Source organism: Microcaecilia unicolor, chromosome 2, assembly GCF_901765095.1.
Source record: "Microcaecilia unicolor chromosome 2, aMicUni1.1, whole genome shotgun sequence".
NCBI classification, from domain to species: domain Eukaryota; kingdom Metazoa; phylum Chordata; class Amphibia; order Gymnophiona; family Siphonopidae; genus Microcaecilia; species Microcaecilia unicolor.
Genome location: NC_044032.1, coordinates 387,880,221 through 387,893,216, shown reverse-complemented (window position 1 = coordinate 387,893,216; position 12,996 = coordinate 387,880,221). Strand labels below are relative to the sequence as shown.

At 42.0% G+C, this 12,996-nt stretch overlaps 1 protein-coding gene across 1 annotated transcript in view; it reads left to right on the top strand.

The window, feature by feature from the left end:
• Positions 1 to 12,996, top strand: part of LOC115462094 (septin-11-like) — a 155,376-nt gene that overhangs the window by 61,488 nt on the left and 80,892 nt on the right. The window lies entirely within an intron of this gene.

Here is a 12,996-nt window from a genome sequence, read left to right as displayed (position 1 = left end):
GCGGGCTGAGGAAGGAGTGAGATGGGGAATGGGACAGCTAGTTGAAAGAAGAAGATGGAAATTTGATAGTTGAAAAGTAAAAAGGAGGCGAAGGGTGAGAGGATGTTATTTGAGTTGACAGGAAGAAGAGGAAAGAGCTAAAAAGGAATGATATGTCAGAGGCAGGTGTAGTGAGGGAATAGATGGGAGAAAGGAAAAAAAGACAAATGGACAACAGCCATTTGAAAGAGAATTAGCAGATAACAGACTGGAAAGCAGAAAATGAAAACTAGATCTAACATGATGGAAAAATTAAAATGTCCAGACAACAAATGTAGAAGAAAGCACTATATTTTAAATGGAACTTGTTATCTTTGGGAAATATGTATAGTAAATGTCTTTGTGTTGTGTTCTGTAGAACAGGACATGCATTTCTGTTTTTGTTTTTTTTTTTTGTCTAAATATTTTTATTTCTAATTTATGATCCCTCGTTCTGTATTTGGCGAGGGTCTGTTGGTGTGATAGTAATAGCAGGTAGGGAAATCAGAGGGGGAGGCAGGGAGGAGAGGGGTTTGAGGATGGACTGGTCCCTCCTTTTATTCTCTGACCTGGGCCCTAGTATGTCTAATATCGGCCCTGACCCTTTCTTTAGGTGGGAATCCCCAACTGAGGACCTCCTTTAAAGACAACCAGATCTCTGTCTTACCAAGCTTTGCAGTCAGTGACAGCATCCTTGAGCCACGAACAACTAAGCATGCATCGGGGGCTGGCATTAGTGGCAGGGACGTTGCTGCTGTTTCCCAAATTTGGAAAAAGGGAGTTCTGGCCACCTTCAGAAAAAGTCTTTAGCTGACAGAGCTTGGGGATCCTCATTAGCTAAAAAGTATTTATATTTTGATGTAGCTTGGGGGCGTGTCAAGATGGCCGCTGCATAGAGATGGTGTGCAAACCGCTTCTGCTAAGCTGAGTAGTAAAAGATTTTTCTTCAATTATGCTGCATACCAAAAAGGAAAGGGATTGTGAGAAGGGCCCCATCGCCCGCCACTACCTCGACACCTACCCAACAGCTATTGGAGCGATTCTTCACATCAACATCCCAAATGTCGAGGGAAACCGATCCCGCAGTGGGGCAAACCGGAGAAGCGGAATCCCCACGGGTAGAGGACGTTTCCCTTTCTCCATCAACACAGTTGCTCCCTCCGTGTCCAGCGTCGATAGCGGTTCCAGAGACGACCCAGACCACCACCGGAAGTGTGGTGGGGGAGGCCTCGAGAGAGGGACTGGAGCTACTATGAACGACGCCGAGTTCTGGGACTTATGCCCCAGGAAAAATTCCGGAGGTAAATTTTAGATCTGATTTGGTTGATGCTGAATAAAATGAAAAACTTTGTTAAAAACATCAGGCGAAGTCCATGTTTTAAATGAAAAATTTGACGAAGTGAAACAACGGTAGAACTAGTAAAGCAAGAATTTACATCTAAAGTTATGAAGATACAGAAAGATGTGGAATTTCTTCAAGAATTTAAAAACACGGTTGTTAAAGATAGGAATGAAGTGCGTCGTAGGATTGAACAAATTGAAAACTATAACAGAAGGCTAAATCTGCGTCTTTTGAATTTTCCAAAACTCTCAGGAAATTCCTCTTGAAGCTATACCTCCTATAAATAAAATATATTACATTGTAAATCGAAGGGAAGATAAGAGACTCGCCGAGAACAAATCTTGATTTGGATAATATCTCAGCTTTACTAGAACAATCTTATAGAAGATTCTACAGAAAGATCAACCCTTATTGTTTCTTTAGTATTTGAGCAGGACTTAAATGCTATTATGAGACATTACTTTAAGAATATTAATACCCTCTTTAGAGGAGAAGATCTGGATTTACCCTGATGTCATGAAACAAACCCAGCAGAAAAGGAAAGTTTTTCTTACAATGAGGAAAAGGACACTAGAAATAGGAGGTTCTTTTTTTTTTTTTCTAGCATATCCATGCAATGTATAGTTAAAATGGGTATGACTAAATATGTGTTTTATTCACCAGATCAACTAAAGGCATTTCTAGATATGAAGCAACTTAAATAACACCTGTAATTTTATTATTGGGAGTATGCAGTGATTTTTCTCTTTGTTCAAATAATAATTTCTTTAAACTTCTCTATTCATTTCACTGTCCCCCAACTTTGTGGTCTGAGAGAGCGAAAATTGTTGCTTGGTGAATTGTTATTTTTGACAATATGAATGTTTATTATTGTTTCCTGGCTGTATTACACTAACAAGTTATTCTTGTTAATACATATATATAAAAAATGTATTTATATTTTGAGATGGGGGCAGGGCAGAGAAAATGTTGTCCTGTCCCCCACCTCCACACACACACTTTGAGCTCAGACCCACCCAAAACTGGCTGTCTGGCTACGCCACTGAGTGAGGGGTTGTCTTAAAGGAGTACATCTGCATCAAGGGTTAACTTGTGGTGTTGCCCCCCCCCTACCATTTCTTTCAATTTGCCCTAATTGCCTATGCAAAAGGTTCTAACAATATTGCAAGCAAGGGAGTGGATAAAGGGCATCCCTGTCTCATGTCTCTTCCTAACTTGAATGGTTGTCGGCCTGCCATTTATTTTTAGACTGCTGCTAGGGCAGTCGTAAATGGCTTGGATGTCTCGTATGGGTCCACAGTTGTCAGCTTCAACAGGGTGAACCCTATCACATGATTACAACTATTGTTGTTACTGATTTCTATAGCGCTGCTAGATGTACACAGCACTACACAAACAGGTAAGGCTGTTTTGAATAGATTGTAAGCTCTATTCAACAGGGGCTAACAATATAAGGGATTAGGTAGTTATGAGAATAATTAAAATAACATGGTCATTGAACAGGTGAATAAGGGGTTAAGAATTAAAAGTAGTCTCAAAAAGGTAAGCTTTTAGCTTGAGGCAAGCTTTTAGCCTAGATTTTGTGATCTGATTATGTTCAGTATTGGCACAGTTACATTATGTAGTCTAGGTCTCTACATAAGTACATAAGTATTGCCATACTGGGAAAGACCAAAGGTCCATCGAGCCCAGCATCCTGTTTCCAATGGTGGCCAATCCAGGTCACAAATACCCAGCAAGATCCCAAAAATGTACAAAACATTTTATACTGCTTATCCCAGAAATAGTGGATTTTCCTCAAGTCCATTTAATAACGGTCTATGGACTTTTTCTTTAGGAAGCCGGCCAAACCTTTTTTAAAACTCCGCTAAGCTAACCGCCTTTACTACATTCTCTGGCAACGAATTCCAGAGTTTGTTTACATGTTGAGTGAAGAAAAATTTTGTCCGATTCGTTTTAAATATACTACATTGTAGCTTCATCGCATGCCACCTAGTCCTAGTATTTTTGGAAAACGTGAACAGACGCTTCACATCTACCCATTGAACTGCACTCATTATTTTATAGACCTGTATCATATCTCCCTTCAGCCGCCTTTTCTCCAAGCTGAAGAGCCCTATCCACTTTAGCCTTTCCTCATAGGGAAGTTGTCCCATCCCCTTTATCATTTTCGTTGCCCTTCTCTGCACCTTTTCTAATTCCACTTCATCTTTTATGAGATAAAGTGACCAGAATCGAACACAATATTCAAGGTGCAGTCGCACCATGGAGCGATACAAAGGCATTATAACATCCTCATTTTTGTTTTCCATTCCTTTCCTAATAATACCTAATTTAAAAAGAAAAAAAATCCTGATTTGTATTTTATTCAGGTAGTCCATTACATTTAAGAATTCTCCTAACATTATTTGAAGTTTTCCTGTCGCTAATAATACCAGTTTGATCCCTTTGAATTAGTTGCATTAGAAGTTCTGCATCTGTTAAGCAGCAAGATTGGGCAGTATGAGCTGCATTATTTAGCATCCTTTCCCTCTTTATGGAGGATGGTTGTTTGCTTGTGTGAATGATTCTGGATGTGCTGCCTTTTTCTACAATACTGTTCAAAACTCACTTCAGAATAGGGGACAGTATAGACCAAACTTTTCTGATAAAATTTGTTGGAAAAACTGTTTGACCCTGCTGCTTTATTTTTTGGGGCTGAATTGTATTGTGTCCCATACTTCCAATCCATCTGTTGGGGGCACCTTAGTGTGTGTGTGTGTGTGTGTGTGTGTGTGTGTGTGTGTGGTGGTCCTCCATTAGTCTTCTATCAAGAATTTCTCAAATTGATTTCTAAATCATATAGAGTTTGATAATAATCAACAAAGCAATGGGCAGTGTTCTCCTCTACTTTCAAGAGATCTGGGATGGAAAAGACAAAATCACATTTTGGGCCACCTTCTGCTTAGGCTGTGAGGCCCAAAATTTGTTGATTTTTCTCCCTCAAGTATAATATAATGTCATCAATTTTCCAAAAGTATTCCATTTACTCTGCATTGTATGATCTGTGAGGTTCACCTCCTGATTTCCTTTATAGGTTCTGTGCTATGTTCTATTGTCTTTTTTTTTTTCTTCATGTGGACTCCTGAGTGCTATAAATTCTTCTATACTACTACCTTCATTCATGACATAAGGTCTCCACTTCCACTTAATCATTCTGGATTAAGCACACTTTTAAGCAAGTTTTTATTTCCTTAACAAATCTTTTGTTATCTAGAAGGGATAAGTATAGCACCCATGGATTCAGGGCCACCGAGATGGGGGGGGGGGGGGCGGCAAAATTCCCCAAGTCCAGCCTTCAAGAGGTCCCGGCACTGAGGGTCTCTCGCTTATGCTCCTGACGGACCCCTCCAGCGCTGCTCTTTGCTTACTTCTACCGATGTGCCGAGCAGCTGATTTTCTCCCTCAGGTGCATGCCCGGTTTTAAAACTGAGCATGCGCAATGAGAGAAAAAAAGCAGCTGCCAGGGCAGGCATGGAGTGAAGAGCAGCGCTGGATTCTTCAGCTGGTGGTGCCTCGGGGTCCCCGCCAGCCCCAAGGTACCTCAGTTGCAGCTGCAGCCATCCTGGAGGGAAGGGGGGTGGGAGCGGCAATGATCTTGGGGGAGTAGCAGTCGGGGGGGAGGGCGGCAGTGGCCCTGCCCCGGGCCCGGCTCACTCTCTCAGTGGCCCTGCATGGATTATTCCCTATCTGCTTACCTCTACCCTAGCTAAATACAAGCTCTTTGGTACAAGACTATTTGCCCAATCCATCGTTCTGTAATTCTGGTTAGAAGTTTGTAGCTGACTAGAAAATAATCCTGTATTATGATTTGTGCGTTTGCGAGTAGTGTGTATAGTTCCTCTCTCTATATGGTACTTTGGTTTCCAGACATCCACCAGAGCATATTTTTTAATATTTGAGCCAGTTTTCCTCTCTAACATAGTAGCACAGTAGATGATGGCACATAGACTTGATTGGTCCATCCAGTCTGCCCAATAAGATAAACTCATAGCATGTGTTGCAGTTTAACATATATATTCTTGATCTTATTCTGTGCTTGCCAGTGGAAAAGTAGCCTAATGGTTAGTGTAGTGGCCTGAGGACCTGGGGAGCTGGGTTCAGTTTCACACTGCAGATCCTTGTGAGCCTGGATAAGTCACTTAACCCTCCCTTGTTGCAGGTATGACAACCTAGGCTGTGAGCCAAGCAAGGACAGACAAAGTACCTGCATAGAGTATTTAAACAGCTTTGGTTGTACCTCAGAAAGGCGGTATATCGAGCCCTTTCTGGGCACAGACCGTAGAAGTCTGCCTAGCACTGGACATACTCTCCAACTACTGAAGTTGCCCACTGCAGCCTATCAAGATGTATGTAACCATAATCGGGACACAGATCATAGAAGTCTGCCCGGCACAGGTCTCATTTTCCAGGTACTGTCTGTCGTTAGGGCTTATGTGCTAAGTTTTTTTTTTTGTTTTTGCTTCCATTCTCTTTCCATATAGGAATCCTTTCTGTTTATCCCACGCATTTGTGAATTTTTTTTTACCATCTTTGTCTCCTCCACCTCCTGTGAGAAGGCATGAAAAAGTACTTCCTGACACTACCTCTACATTGACCGCCCTGCAACTTCAGTGCATGTCCTCTAGTTCTACTGCTACCCCTTCTCTGGAAAAGATTTGTTTGCATATTATTACCTTCCAAATATTTAGATGCCTGTATCATATCAACCTTATTCCCCGTTTCCTCTAGGGTATACGTATTCAGTTCCTCAAGTCCCTCATACATCTTTCTGGTCCAAACCCCAGATTGTTTTTGATGCATGCCTTTGTTTAAAATACTTGTATTCTGTATGATCTTAGCAATTCTCAGTGGATTACAAATAAAATATACACAATAAATTCAAACATAATATATAATAAAACCAACAAACAAAATACTGAACTCCATTCTCAAACATCCAAAATTCCATACAAGGATCCAACCCTAACTGCAGGATTTTAATGTTCTCTCTAACCTGATAATACAAGACTTAGTTCTCAGTACATTAATATCAGACTCCAACTTGCTTGGATAAATTAAAAATGTTTTCAGTTGCTTTTTAAAGAGCTCTAAACTCTGAATCCCTTTCAACTTAAAAGGCAAAGAATTCCAAAGCTGCGGGCCGATTATTGTGAATACGACTGAACAATATTTCTCTGATCTCATAGAATGGAAAAAGTAGAACCTCCAAAAGGGCCTTGATCTCAGATTTCTTACTGGTTGGTATAAATGTAACCCTGCTGCAATGATCACAGAAACTTTATTATTTAAAACTTTAAATACCTGCTGGCCCATTTTCCCTGTCTTCAATTATGGTAGGCTCCTCATAGATGTTAAAGGCTAGAGTATGTCACTTGAGACTGGTATGCTTTAGTACCTGTTACTATTCCCTGCCCAAATTACCTGCTTTAGTACCTGTTACTATTCCCTGCCCAAATTACCTCCTCTGTGTTTGACATGGAGAATCAGGCCCTGTGTTATGATTCTGCCGGTTTGGCTGAGGGGGGAGGGGAACGTCTCTTCTGATTGGCTGCCAGGGGTTGTGCTGACGTCAGGGGATAGTACTTTAGCCTGCAGCTGAAGAGTTTCTCTGCTTTTGCGTTACTTATTTGGTGGTAACAGGAAAGCCTGATAGGTTTCTCTCAGAACGTGATCTAGGTTCTGACAGGGACCTGTGTTAATTTAGAGTATTCCTTTCCTTCCCTCTGGGTTAGCTGCTGCTGTGTGTGTGTGTGTGTGTGTGCGAGTAGCTCTGTAATCGGGGTCAGCTGCTCGTTTGTTTAGTGGGGGCTGGGCATTGTTTGTTTTAAGGATTTCTCTTCCCAGTGTCGCCTGCTGGCTCAGTGAATTTAACCCTTTGTGTACTGTGTGTATTGTATTCCTGCCTCTGCCAGTGTGTGTGTTGGATGGGCCCCACTCCCTCTCGGGAGGGGAAGCGTTCTCTCTGATTGTTTGTTGATGTATGGCACTCTCTCTCTGCTGGCTCTACAAGCTTTAACCCTTTGTGTTCTGTGTGCCTCTGGCTACAGTGGGTTTGAGGCAAAGGCTTGCTGCCTTCATTTTGTGTTTGGTTCCTCTGACTTCTGCCTGGGGCTCCTACCCTGGTGGGGGGGGGGGGGGGGGTTGCTGTGTTAGTTCCCCTGTCCTGCGCTAGTCCCCTGCGTGGGCGGGGCCCGCTCTGGTCCTTTGTTTCCCCCTCTGCCCTATTGCTGGTGTTCAGCGCGTGTCTGGCATCTTGGGGCCCTCTGGGTTCTTTCACCCCTCCCTGTGTGTGATTGGGTTCCAGTTCAGCCGTGAGGCTCGCACGAGTGACTCTGTCTGCGTGGGTTCCGGTTCGGCCGCGAGGCCCGCCTGTATGCCTATTTCCCTTCTTCCTGAGGGACTGTGGGGAGGGGTAGCTTAGGGGGTATTGTGTAGCTGGGGTGTGCAGTGGTGGGTCGGTCTCCCCTTGGCCTGGGTCGGCGCCCTGCTGGCCTCGGCCAAGGCCCAAGGGCTCACGACCAACCCAACGGATTACACCCTGGTTCTTGAAAGACTGATTTATAGAAGGGACTTGGGTCTACACCTTACAGATGCAGGTTGAGACCAGATCTAGGATTTCAATGCAGAAGGTATCCTATAGGAGTGTTCCTTATTATAGACTTTTGCACTGCACCTATCACTATTCCACATTCTATTCCAAATTGAACAACTCTAGTCACATAAGCTGGTATGAATATGGCCAACAAGCACTCGTATTCATATTGAAGTGGAGGAGTGGCCTAGTGGTTAGAGCACTGGTCTTGACATCTAGACGTGGCCAGTTCAAATTCCCTTCTGCTCTTTGTGATCTTGGGCATGCCACTTAACCCTACATTGCCTCGGGTACAAAATTAGATTGTGAGCAAAATAAAATAAATATGTGGTAATCATGCCCAATTGTGAGGTATGTTTGGCTTCAAGTTGATCATGAAACTGCTTCAACTTCATTTTTCTTTTTCGCAGGTTGGTCAACAACCTCATATGTGTAGTCAGACACACGATGGCCTTTTTTTTTGAAACTGGCGCCTAAGTTAGAACACTTTAATGCTCAGATGGCAGAAATGTATTTGCTGCTACTAAGAAGCTAACTAGCATGTTGAAAAGTAAGATGGATATCCATGATGTCATTGGGCTGTATATTGGGGGGGTGGGGCCTTGCTCACAGTAGGCAGGAGATGCACTGGGCTGGTTCCAAAGGACGTGGGGATATAATGCTCTTGTCATGTGTTCATTTAGATCTGCGATGCTGTCTGCTTGTATTTGTTAGCCTTGCACTGTTGATTTTAGTAGTTTTATAATCAACATACAGTGGGGGAAATAAGTATTTGATCCCTTGCTGATTTTGTAAGTTTGCCCACTGACAAAGACATGAGCAGCCCATAATTGAAGGGTAGGTTATTGGTAACAGTGAGAGATAGCACATCACAAATTAAATCCGGAAAATCACATTGTGGAAAGTATATGAATTTATTTGCATTCTGCAGAGGGAAATAAGTATTTAATCCCTCTGGCAAACAAGACCTAATACTTGGTGGCAAAACCCTTGTTGGCAAGCACAGCGGTCAGACGTCTTCTGTAGTTGATGATGAGGTTTGCACACATGTCAGGAGGAATTTTGGTCCACTCCTCTTTGCAGATCATCTCTAAATCATTAAGAGTTCTGGGCTGTCGCTTGGCAACTCGCAGCTTCAGCTCCCTCCATAAGTTTTCAATGGGATTAAGGTCTGGTGACTGGCTAGGCCACTCCATGACCCTAATGTGCTTCTTCCTGAGCCACTCCTTTGTTGCCTTGGCTGTATGTTTTGGGTCATTGTCGTGCTGGAAGACCCAGCCACGACCCATTTTTAAGGCCCTGGCGGAGGGAAGGAGGTTGTCACTCAGAATTGTACGGTACATGGCCCCATCCATTCTCCCATTGATGCGGTGAAGTAGTCCTGTGCCCTTAGCAGAGAAACACCCCCAAAACATAACATTTCCACCTCCATGCTTGACAGTGGGGACGGTGTTCTTTGGGTCATAGGCAGCATTTCTCTTCCTCCAAACACGGCGAGTTGAGTTCATGCCAAAGAGCTCAATTTTTGTCTCATCTGACCACAGCACCTTCTCCCAATCACTCTCGGCATCATCCAGGTGTTCACTGGCAAACTTCAGACGGGCCGTCACATGTGCCTTCCGGAGCAGGGGGACCTTGCGGGCACTGCAGGATTGCAATCCGTTATGTCGTAATGTGTTACCAATGGTTTTCGTGGTGACAGTGGTCCCAGCTGCCTTGAGATCATTGACAAGTTCCCCCCTTGTAGTTGTAGGCTGATTTCTAACCTTCCTCATGATCAAGGATACCCCACGAGGTGAGATTTTGCGTGGAGCCCCAGATCTTTGTCGATTGACAGTCATTTTGTACTTCTTCCATTTTCTTACTATGGCACCAACAGTTGTCTCCTTCTCGCCCAGCGTCTTACTGATGGTTTTGTAGCCCATTCCAGCCTTGTGCAGGTGTATGATCTTGTCCCTGACATCCTTAGACAGCTCCTTGCTCTTGGCCATTTTGTAGAGGTTAGAGTCTGACTGATTCACTGAGTCTGTGGACAGGTGTCTTTCATACAGGTGACCATTGCCGACAGCTGTCTGTCATGCAGGTAACGAGTTGATTTGGAGCATCTACCTGGTCTGTAGGGGCCAGATCTCTTACTGGTTGGTGGGGGATCAAATACTTATTTCCCTCTGCAGAATGCAAATAAATTCATATACTTTCCACAATGTGATTTTCCGGATTTAATTTGTGATGTGCTATCTCTCACTGTTACCAATAACCTACCCTTCAATTATGGGCTGCTCATGTCTTTGTCAGTGGGCAAACTTACAAAATCAGCAAGGGATCAAATACTTATTTCCCCCACTGTATATGCTGCCTTTATCTAGGCAGGATTCTGGCAGTGAGGGTTAGACTGTATTGCTTTTGTGTTATAGTTTGATCCTTCTGGATTAGTTAAAAAAAAAAAAAAAAAAAAAAAAAACAAGACTTAAAAGCTAAAAAAAAAAATTCTTAAATGGTTCATAGTTGGAATAATTGCTTTGTCTGTGTCAAAACAAAGGTGAGATGAAACATGTATTTGAGCTACACTGGTACTCGGGTGATGGAAGGGAGGGGAAAAACTCTAAGACCATTTAAGCAGGTTGCTAACCAAATACAAAGCAAAAGGCTCTTTAAAATGCAGAGAACTGAACTGGTGCTGTAAAGCGTAGAGCTGAGTCTAAAGGACATTGTGTTAGAAATACTGATTGAAGTGCCAGAATTCTTGGTGCCTCACCATATAAAAAGTCTCATTCTAAGCTTCTGTTGCTTCCAGGCCGTGATTACCCATTTTTATGTTTGCCTAAAGAAAAAAAAAATCACTTAAAGCATTGAATCTTTTTTCAAACATCATGTTAACTGGCTTTATTTCATTGAACAATAAACAAAGTATTGGAAACCAAGGTGATATTTACCTATATTAATGAAACCAAAAATAAAAAAATATTTAAATGAGTGCTCAGTTTTTTTGGGTGTATATACAATGACTTAAGGAATCAAAATGTAAATCCACACCTTATTGACATCATTGCACGCCCTGCCTCCACCCATGATAACACTACTCGAAAGAATTTTTCTTAAGAAAATACAAAGTAAAAAAATAATAACCGCTACTTAGCTTAAGCAGTGTGGAGTATTGTCCATCTGCTTGACGTGCATTGACAGGTAAATGTGGTATCCTGGTCACTGTAATACTTTTTCAATGCTAGGTTTGTGAATTCAAGTGTCAAAGGAAAATCAAAGTCCAAAGTTGGTAGGATCCAAGATGGCGCCTGAAGCAGCCACGCGTGTAAGCAGCTCCTGAACGCTAACTGTTCTCTAATGCATTGGATCCTTCTTAACTGTAATGGGAAAGAGGGGAAAACCTCTGTACCCACCTCCTCGAGTCGGATGGAATCTTCCACCATGCGGCAGGGGACTTTGGACGTGATGTTGGTGCACACACCGGGACCTCTGGAGGGTGCTTCGATTCCAGCTGAGACGCTGGGACATAGTACAGAGGGAGTCTCGTTGAGTCCTCCCTCCTTTGCAGTTCCCCCGCGACCCAGTGAAGGAATGGTGTTACCAGATGCACAGTGCTGTGGCGTTCCCGAAGTTGGACAGGCCCTGGCTGCTCTGGTAGGAGGCCCCGTTGCTGCTGCTTCTCCAGTTAGAATATCAGAGCAGGCAGGACAGACTATGCGAGGTCTGCCGCTGTCGTTGATTGCTCAGGAGAACCTCTCCGGGAATATCGGGGATAGACCGGCTGTTGTTACCCTTGAGAGTTTATGGGATGTGATTCAGGGTTTGAATTCTACCCTGCAACAGATTACAAATTCCACACAAGGAGAAATGGCGGAGATTAAACAGGCTCAGGAACATTTTTCCGGTAGGCTTGAGACTTATGACACTAAATTAGAGGCTCTTGATAATGAGGTATTAAGTTTTAAAAAATTTTCAGCGATAGTAGCTAAGGAGAAAACTCAGAAAATTGTACATTTGGAAAATCAAATTAGGAGAAATAATTGAGAATTTTGAATTTCCTTAAAACACCTTTGATTTCACCAATGGAGATGTTTAAGAAATATTTAAGGGACATATTGCTGATTCCTGCTGAGAATACTCCACCAATAACAAGAATACAATATATAACAGGAATAAACAATGTGAGATCTTCTCCTTTACCATATTTGAATTTAACTGAATTTCTTCAAAACTCTGGAAACAATAACAGAACCACTATGCTAGTGACATTTGCGCTCGAGCTGGATTAATGTGTTTAAATTATATTTTTGCCATATAAATGAAGTGTTCTTAGGATCTAAAATCCAAATATTTCCTGACTTATCCAGGGATACTCAGAAAAGGAGGAAAGAATTTCTTTTGTTAAAATCTAGGTTATTAGGAATTGGCGTATCTTTTCTGCTTAAGTATCCCTGTAGATGTGTCGTAGCCTTTAATTCTTTAAATTATATTTTCTTTGAACCTGAGAAACTTCTTGAGTTTATTTTCAGTAAAGATTAGAATTGTTAACCCTGATTGTACTATTATGCATCGGCTGCACTCAAAGCAGATCCTCTCTGCTTCTGCATTTTTCTTAAAAAAGATAATTAATTAATATGTTTTCTTTGCTCTTGGATACCATTATTGTGGACAATAACAAATATTTTTTTCTTTCCTTTTATGAGCATTGTTAAATATTGAATTTTCCAGGATTTCTTATATTTGTGTTTATGCATGAATGTAAATGAAGAAATGTATATCTATCTATATATATATAGATATAGATTATCTATCTATACATTATTATTATTATTGCATTTGTATCCCACATTTTCCCACCTCTTTGCAGGCTCAATGTGGCATACAATACATCATGGATAGTGGAAATGAGAAGAGAGTAGACATTTGGTGTTACAGAAGGATTTCGGGTTGCATGGTAATGGAATACATGATAGTAATAAAACAGAAGGCATTAATTTACATTTCTGGATATATGTGAGAG